This window comes from Hippopotamus amphibius, chromosome 3 (assembly GCF_030028045.1).
Source record: "Hippopotamus amphibius kiboko isolate mHipAmp2 chromosome 3, mHipAmp2.hap2, whole genome shotgun sequence".
In the NCBI taxonomy this organism is placed as follows: Eukaryota; Metazoa; Chordata; class Mammalia; order Artiodactyla; family Hippopotamidae; genus Hippopotamus; species Hippopotamus amphibius.
The window spans coordinates 70,960,826-70,970,347 of NC_080188.1; the positions used below are offsets into that span (position 1 = coordinate 70,960,826).

General features: G+C 34.7%; 1 pseudogene; it reads left to right on the forward strand.

The window, feature by feature from the left end:
- The first annotated feature begins 1,552 nt into the window (after nucleotides 1-1,552).
- On the forward strand, nucleotides 1,553-1,858 carry LOC130850359 (c-Myc-binding protein-like; annotated as a pseudogene).
- The last annotated feature ends 7,664 nt before the right edge of the window (nucleotides 1,859-9,522 follow it).

Below are 9,522 nucleotides of genomic sequence, written 5' to 3' on the forward strand. Positions count from 1 at the left end.
CATAGATTGGAAGACAGTAAATATGTCAATTCTCCCCAAATTAATATACAAGCTTAATGCAATTCCTATCAAAATGTCAGCAAAACTTTTAGTAGATATAAAGAAAATTATCCTAAAATATAATGGAAAGACAAGTTACTAAAATGGCAAAAATAAAAGGACAAAAATATTCTTAACATATATATGGAAAGGCAATGGAATTAGATTAGTTAAGGCAGTTTTGAAAAAGAACAGCAAAGTGGAGGGGAAACAGTCTACACAATTTCAAGACATTTTATAGCTAAAGCAATTAAGATTGTGAGATATTGGCAGTAGGGTAAACACACTAATCCATGAAACAGAGTAGAGAACCCAGAAATAAACTCACAGAAATATATCCAGCTGATTTTTGACAAAGGTGCACAAGCAATTCAATAGAGGAAAGATAGCCTTTTCAATAAATGGTACGAGAACAATTAGACTTCCATAAGCAAAAAAATGAACCTTGTCTTAAGTTAAAAATTAACTCAAAGTGGATCATGGACTTAAATGTAAAATGTAAACTATGAACTTTTTTTAAACATAGGAGAAACTTTGGGGGGATCAAAGATTAGGCAAAGAGGTCTTAGACTTGACACCAAAAGCACTATCTATGAAAGGAAAAAATAATACATTGGACTTCATCAAAATATAAAACTTGCTCTGTAAAAGACTCAGTTAAGAGGATGAAAAAAATCAAGCTACTGCCTGGAAGAGTATATTTTCAAACCACACAGGCAACAAAGGACAAGTGTCTAGAATGTATAAAGAACTCTCAAAACTCTTCAGTAAACAAATAAACAGTACAATTAGAAAATGGACAAAAAACATGAACAGAAACTCAATTGAAGAGGGTAAACAGATGGCAAGTAAGTACATATTGAAAATATGTTCAACTTTATTAGCCCTTAAAAATGTATAAACTAAAACCACAATGAAATAATACAACACACCTATGAAAATGGCTAAAATTAAAAATAGGGACAACACAAAATGCTGGTGAGGGTGTGAAGAAATTGAATCAGTCAGGTATTACTGGATAGAATGTAAAATGTACAGTGACTTTGGAAAGCAGTTCAGCAGTTTCTTAAAAAATTAAATGTGCAGCTACCAGATGACCTAGTAATTACATTTGTGGGCATTTATCCCAGAGCAACGAAAATTTATGTTCACACAAATACGTATACAAGAATGTTTATAGAGGCTTTATTTGCAACAACCAAAAAGTAGAAACAGTGTCTTTCAGTGGGTAAACAAACTGGAACATCCATCATCTATGGAATACTACTTAGCAATATAAAGGAATGAATATTGATACACCTGGATGAATCTCCAGGAAAATAGGCTGAGTGGAAAAAAAATAATGCCAAAAGGTTACATACTGTATGATTTCATTTATATAACATCCTTGATATAACAAAATTACATAAATGGAGAACAGATTAGTAGTTGCCAGGGGTTAAGAAGAGATGGAGGAAGGAGAGGAGCTCACCAGCCACAGTCTCCCACCAGCTACGCCGCTGCCACTGTCACTATGGCCCATCACAAAGCCGCTGACTGGAAGTGCGAGCAGTTCCAGAGATACTTGAAGTCGGGGGTGCTGGACACGCTGACCAAAGTATTGGTGGCCTTATATGAACAACCAAAGAAACCTAATAGTGCTTTGGATTTTTTAAAGCATCACTTAGAAGCTGCTACCCCAGAAAATCCAGAAATAGAGCTGCTTCACCTAGAATAGGCAGAAATGAAAGAGAAATATGAAGCTATTGAAGACAATAAAAGGCTGAAAACGAAGTTTGCTCAGTATGAACCACCTCAAGAGGAGAAGCGTGCTGAATAGGATTCTTCTCAGTTGAAAAGACACTGAAAAATGGTTTTGTATGACTTGAATAGTTTGTATAGTATGTAATCTTTTCCAAACAGATGCTATAGCACTCTTTTAATATGTTAAATTCCCCTATCACACTTTAACTGTTATAAACACGTATACTTAGAATCACCAATAAAAACTCAATATAACTTTCTTTGGGTCTTAAAAGCAGGAGAATCAAAAGTGAATCCTGAAAACAAAAAATCTAAACACAGCCATCTATTTCATTACCTTAAAAGACATTCTGTTTATTGGTCTGACTAGGAATGACGGTACTGGTAGTATTTCAGCCAAGGAAGTTTAGCATGGAGCTATTCCTTGGTTTAGCTCAGAATGTGAGCACAGGTACAGTCATTCTTTGAAATGAAGATGACACTGTTGTTTATATTCTCTGTAGGCAGCTGGAGAGATCTGTGTGACATATGATGCTGTTGCACGGGGTCTCATGAATCTTCTGCTCTTGTTTATATAATGTGGAACAAATGACTCTTCTTTACCACCACTTTGCCTTAGATAACTGTGTATGTGCCAGTGAACTCTGACACCACGTTTCCTTCTATGCAATCATGCCCTGTATGATAATGTTGCCTTGCTTTGCTGTGTGCTTCCATAGGTCCCAGTTGCACATTGGCCTTTCTGTGTTGTTTTTCAATTTGCTATAATAGCAGTTACCCTAATTGTAATTTATATAACTTTAAAGAGGGTCACACTGTTCCTCTGCCTTAGTTGCTTAGCTGAACACAGAACAGAGGCAATATAAAATTCTGGGTTCATGCAAAAGCTGGGATGAAATGGGGAATGAGCCATATATTGTGGAAAATTATAATCTGTGGGTATAATTATACAGTGCTTTTTTCCCTCAAAGTATTTTTCTAGCCTTGAATTCATTTTATCTCATTATCCCTGTGAAGTAGGTAGGCAAGTATGAGGGGCGGTGGGGTGCTGAATTTTTAGGCCAAAGACAGATATGAATACAAATTATTTACTAATTGTTGAACCTTGGGCACATCAGTTAATTGCTCTGAGATTCACTTTCCTTGTCTGTTAAATGAGAATAATATCTGTGCTGTCTACATCACAGGGTTGTTGTGAGGGTCAAATGGAATGTATGTGAAAGATTTGTAAATGGTAAAGCACTATATTCTTGTTAAAAAGAGAGAGAGAGAGAGAGAGATGGAGGAAGGAGAGAAGTGGATGTGGCTATTAAGGAGCAATATGAGGGAATATTTTTGGTCATGGAAATGTTCTATATCTTGACTGTATCAATGTCAGTATCCTAGATGTGTATTGTACTATAGTTTTGTAAAATATTACCACTGGGAGAAACTGGTTTTAAAAGCACACAAGATCTCCATGTATTCTTTTTCACAACTCAATGTGAATCTGTGGTTTTCTCAAAATAGAAAGTATAATTTTTTAAAGAAGGATAATAAGGAAATACTGTGAACAACTCTATGATTATAAATTCAACAACTTAGGTAAAATGGCAAATTCTTTGTGAGACACCAACTTCCAAAGAGTAATAAATAACTTGAAGGATGCTCTGTCAATTAAAGAAATTGAATATGTAGTTTAAAATCTTGAAAGAGAACTCCAGATCCAGAAGGCTTGGCTGATAAAGTCTATTAAGTATTTTTTTTAACGTATCAATTCTACACAAACACACACAAAAAAGGAGGCAATGTTTTTCAACTCATTCTAAACTGGTATCATTACCCTGAGGCCAAAACCAGACAAGAAGACACTATAAGAAAAGAAAACTACAGACCAATAACTCTAATGAGCATAGATGCAAATATTCTATACAAAATTTTAGCAAGTTGAATTCAACAATATACAAAAAGGATGATATATAGTAAGTGAAATTTATCCCAGGAATGCAGGGTTCATTTAACATTCAGAAATCAATCAATGTGTTTCAATATATTAATAAACTAAAAAAGAAAAACCATTTGACCATCTCAATTGATGCAGAAAGAACATTTGATAAAACCCTATATTTTTTCATGATATAAAAAAAATTCTCAGCAAAGTTGGAATAGAAGAGAACTCTCTTCAGATGTCTTAGAGGACACTGCAAAACCTACTGCAAACGTCATGCTTGATAGTGAAAGACCAGATGTTTTCCCCTTAAAATCAGGAACAAAACAATTATGTCTGCCCTCACCACTTCTATTTAACATTCTACTGGTGATTCTAGCCAGTGCATTCAGGCAAGAAAAGTAAATAAAAGGCATGCAGGTTTAAGAAAAAAAAAAAGTAAAACTATTTTTATTCACAAAGGACATGACAACCTATATAGAAAATCAATGAATCTATAAAAAAACAAAAACAAAAACTACTAGAGCTAAAAAGTAAGCTTAACAAGTTGCAGAATATAAGATCAAGAAACAAAAAAACCTCAGTTGTATTTCTGTGTGCTAGTAATGAAAAATTGAAATTAAACATTACAATTTATTAAATATTGTGCCATTTAGATAGAATCAAAAATATAAATACTTAGGGATAACTCTGACCAAAAATGTTAGTCCTAAACTGAAAACTGTAAAACATTGGTGAGAGAAATTAAAGATTGTCTAAATAAATGGAGCTATATACCTTATTTATGGGACAAAAGACATATTAAGATGCCAATTCTCTCCAAATTGATTTATAGATTTAATGTAATCCAGAACCTTAGTGTACTTATTCTAGAAATTGACGAACTGGTTCTAAAATTCATACCAGAAAGCAAAGAACCTAGAATAGCCAAAACAACTTTGAAAAAGTAGAAGAAAATCAGAAGGCTGACCCTGCCTAAGTTCATGATTGATTATAAAGCTATAGCAATGTTAAAAAAGTTCAAGTGTGCTATTATCACAGAGTTAGAAAAAAAGATTGGTGGAAAAAAAAAATAGAGTCTAGATATAGACCCACACACATAGAAACAGTTGATTTTTGAGAAGCTGTAAAGGCAGTTCATTGAAGAAAGTAGTCTTTTCAATAAACGATCCTGGAAAGATTGGATATCCATTTTTTTTCAAAAGGACTATTTGCAAAACAAATCAAAGTATATCATAGATCTAAATTTAAAGCCTCAAACAATGATGAAAGCTCTAGAGAAAATATAGGAGAAAGTCTTTGTAAGTCTAAATTAAGCAAAGAGTTCTTAGGTATAATACCAAAACCACAATACAGTAACTACATACATACATACATACATATGTACATACATACATGACTTCACCAAAATTAAAAACTTCTGTTCTTCAAAAGAAGATGAAAAGATAAGCTTCAAGACTAGAAGGAAATATTTGCAAACCATATACCCAATAAAAGACTTTTATCCAGAATATAAAATAAATTCAAAATTTAAGAATAAAAAACAACACACTGAAAATAGACAAAATAATTGAACATACATTACATCAAATGAAAAATAAGCATATAAGATGCACATTATCATTAGACATTAGGGTAATGCAAAGTAAATCACAATGAGATACCACCACACATGTCATTTAGAATGATAATATTAAAAAGACTGTTTATACCAAGTGTTGCAAGAGTATGATTGAACTAGAATTCTCATAAGCTGCTGATGGGAACATAATGTAACCTGTTTGGGAGAACAGTTTGCAATTTCTTAAAATGTTATACATATGCCAAACATATGCTCCAACCATTTCACTCCTGGGTATTTACCCATGAGTAAAGAATGTGTATGTCTATACACACAGTTATATGCAAATGTTTTAGCAACTTTATTTGTGTAGCCTTAAACTGGAAACAACCCAAATGTCCATCAGCAGAGGAGTGAATAAGTAAGTCGTGGTATATCCGTACAACAGAATCCCACTCAACTATAAAAAAAAATGAACAATTGATACACACAGCAACATGGATAAATCTCAAGAAAATCATGCTAAATGAAAGAAATCAGATTTTAAAATGTGTGCATAATGAATTATTCCGTGTATATAAAACTCTAGGGTATGCAAACAAATCTATAGTGGTGGAAAGTAGTGATTGCTTAGAGATGGCGGGAGTTGGGAGAGAAGGACTATAGAAGGTCACTGAAGAAACGTTTGTGAGTGATGCAAATGGTCACTATCTTGATTGTGGTGATGATTCCATAGTACATACATATGTCAAAATTTATCAAATTTTATACTTTAAATAAATGTGGTTTATCATATGTCAATTATAAATCAATAAAGCTATTAAAAAAGAAATGTTTGCATTACCCAATTCTGGCCAATGAGAATTAAAGAGAAAGTTGCTGAAAGCTTCTGAGAAAATTCTTTGAACTTGAAGGGCCATAAGAAGATCTTTCTCTTTCTCTCTCCCCCTCCCCACCCCCACCTCAATGTCTCAATGTGAAAAAGAAAGTATGTTGTCCATGTTATAGCTGGAAGCCATCTTTTGACCAAGAAGAAAGTCAGCATGAGGAAATTGCTAACACAGAGACAGAAAAGCAGAAACAAATGCCTCTGGGAGGAACAGAGCCAAAGTTGTGATTGTATTAAATCTGAAGTCCTCCTTATCTAAGGATTTTCAACTATATGACCTAATAATATTCCATAATAAATAAATCATTTTTAGTTAGGATTCTATACCTTGCAGTGAAAAACATCCTAAGACAAGCAAGCAGATTCTTATTTGAGAACCATATTAACAATTTACAACATGTGACCAGATGGAACTCTAATCTTGGTATTTAATTAAGTTACATATTTTTAATAACCCTCAATATATGTATATCTACTGTGTGTAAGGTTTATAGGTCCTACAATATAGGAGATATCAGATGTTTATACCCTCCCATCATACCTTTTTCCTCCTCTTGATAACAACACTCCAATTTTCCCTTAGCAAACCACCTCTCTGGCACTCTTAGTTCAAGTCTTTCAGATGAGACCGATCCTCCTTGTCACTAGCAGTAGACATGTAATTCAAAAGGCATTGTGAGAAAGATGTGCAACTGAGCCCAAGTCCCCAAACTTCCCCTCTCAACCCCCTCTCTCACCTACTTCTCCAAACAAGAAGAAAAGTTGGAGCCGGTGAGTGGAAGCAACTGCATTGTGTCCTTGAGGTCATAGGCTCCAGGGTCTCTGAAAGGAAAGGCACTCTCATTCTCCTGTTTTGAGCATGCGTAAAACAAAGTTCCCAATTTCATGGTTTCCAGTGAAAGACTGTACTGGGAAACCCATGAATCCTTTTAGGAAAGAGCTACATGTACTTGTTTATGTGTGTGTGTGTGTTTACTTTTGTGAGGATTGAATTAATCCTGCTGATGACAAATAATGTGGAGGAGACTGTCACCCATGAGATGAGTTGCTCCTAGCCCCCGAGGCTGGGAAAGAGTCTTGGCTTTTACCCAGGGAGATCTTTTACTTCCAAAGCTTCAGCTAGATGTTGACGTTGCCAGTTGGTTCACCACCAGCCTGCAAGAGTGGAAACTTTCCCCCTTGTAGATTTGCCACTGTACAAGAGACCCTAAGCACTTGACCTGTAGTTATAGGTCAGTGCATGCAGAACCTGAGGTCTGAGCAGGAAGTGGAAAATAAGATCTTGCCTTAGTAGTACCAGCAAGCCAGAGAAGAGAAACCCAGATAATGCTTCAAACAGGTGTTTCACTGAAATAGAACTGTTGGAAGAGTCAGATGAAAACTTTTTTAAGTAATAAATTTTTCAAGAAGGTATAATTAAAGGTTAAAAGATTAACAGTTAAATGTATGATAGGTGCCATAATGAGAGGGAAAAAATCATTAAAAAATGTGTAAAAAATCATTTAAAAACTGCATGCGTTTCTCACATTGTGCTGTTCCAGACTAAAGTAACTAAAACGAAATAAGTGATCGAAATCACATTGATATGATGGATAACATATTTTCAAAATTAACACATTGCTGAGGTTGCATGAAAGTCAGGAATCCCAAACCTGAAAGCAGGAAGGAACAGCCAAGGAATTGCCTGTCTAGTCCTTGTCACTGTGTAAAAAGAGAATAAATTCTCTCCTGAGAATTAGTAACCACTCACACTATACCGTGGTGAGTGGTCAAGAACACTTGAGTAGTAAATTTAAAGTGTTACCAAGTTAATAATGCACCCAGAGTACAGGCAAAATGAAACAAATATTCTTTGGAGTACTCAGCTTCAATTCAAGCTTCGAAGAATTTCTAAAAATAAAGTTTCAAGACATACAATTTATTATTTAAAACTCAGGTAATGTATTTAACAGTATGTGAGATGAAGAGAGAATTTGTGAACGCAAAGAAAAATTTAAAGAAATTATCCAGAATTCAATCCAAAGAAATAAAGAGATATTACGAGCTATAGAAGTTAGAGTAATAAGATCTAACAAATGCCTAATTAAAATTCCAGAAGAAGAGACTAGAGAAAATGGAGGAGAGAAAATGTTGCAAAAAGTATTGGACTCAGAATTTTCCAGAATTACTGAAACATATTAAATCCTAAGGTCCTCTAAAGCCCTGTTTAAAAAACAAAAACAAACAATGAAATCCAAGTGGGACATATAAAAGTAGACAACATCTACATTCACCACAAGGAAACTGGGAGAAAAAGAAAGAAATCAGAAAAGATCCAGACTGACTTCTTAAAAAGCAACAATGAATATTAAAGACAGTGGAATAAAATCTTTAATGTGTAAAGAGAAAGTAATTCCTAATCCAAATTACTTATTAATGAAACAATCTCTTGAGACACTGACAAAATACAGATACTTACAAATGATACTAAAGGAAATTCTGAACTATAAGATTTGCTACTTGAATATAGCCAGATGGCACAATGAGAAAAAGAGTGACTCGAATTGACAATGGTACTAACTTAGATATAATTGTACCTCTGTTCCAGAGGTTGAATGACTAGTGTTGCTATTTTATAAGGTGACATTTTAGCAGAGACTTGAAGGAAGTGAGGGAGTGAACCATGTGGATATTCCAAGGGTATTCCATGCATGGAAAACAGCATGTGCAGAAGCTCAGGCACAGCTGAGGAGTCTACTTGAGGTGTTCAAGGAGCAGGAAGGCCACCTTTTCTGGAACAGCAAGAGTAACCAGCAGAGTGGTAGGAGATGAAATCAGAGTCATCAGGCAGCCAAACTAGGAAGGGCCTTTTCTGATCATTGTAAGGACTTTGATATTTGTGCTGAGTGACCAAAAAGCCACGAAGGTTTTCAACGGAGACATAACTTGATCTAACCAGGTAAATAAAATGCTTTAGAAATAATTTAGATTCAAATCACCAAAACTTGTTCTTTCATGGTCTAATGTAATCTGCTACTTAGGAGGCCTTCTGCTGATCCAGTTTGATATAAGAATCAAATTTAAAATGGAGGAAATAACACCCATGCCCTAAATAGGGTAGACTCTCTTCCCTGTTTACGACTTCCTTCTAACAGGCTTTTAAAAGGAACTGGATTGCTGAGCGTTTACGGTCATACTCTGTGACAAGGACGGCAATGTGTTCTATAGCACTTCCATCCTATAAAGATGTTTCCAGGCATTACACCATGCTATGCCCCACAGCCTCTGTTCCTGTCAGGGAGGATTAGCTACAGAATGAGTTTACATGTATCACTAGAAATTGACCAGTTAAATTCTTTAAAAATAGTAGTTATTTCGGATTTG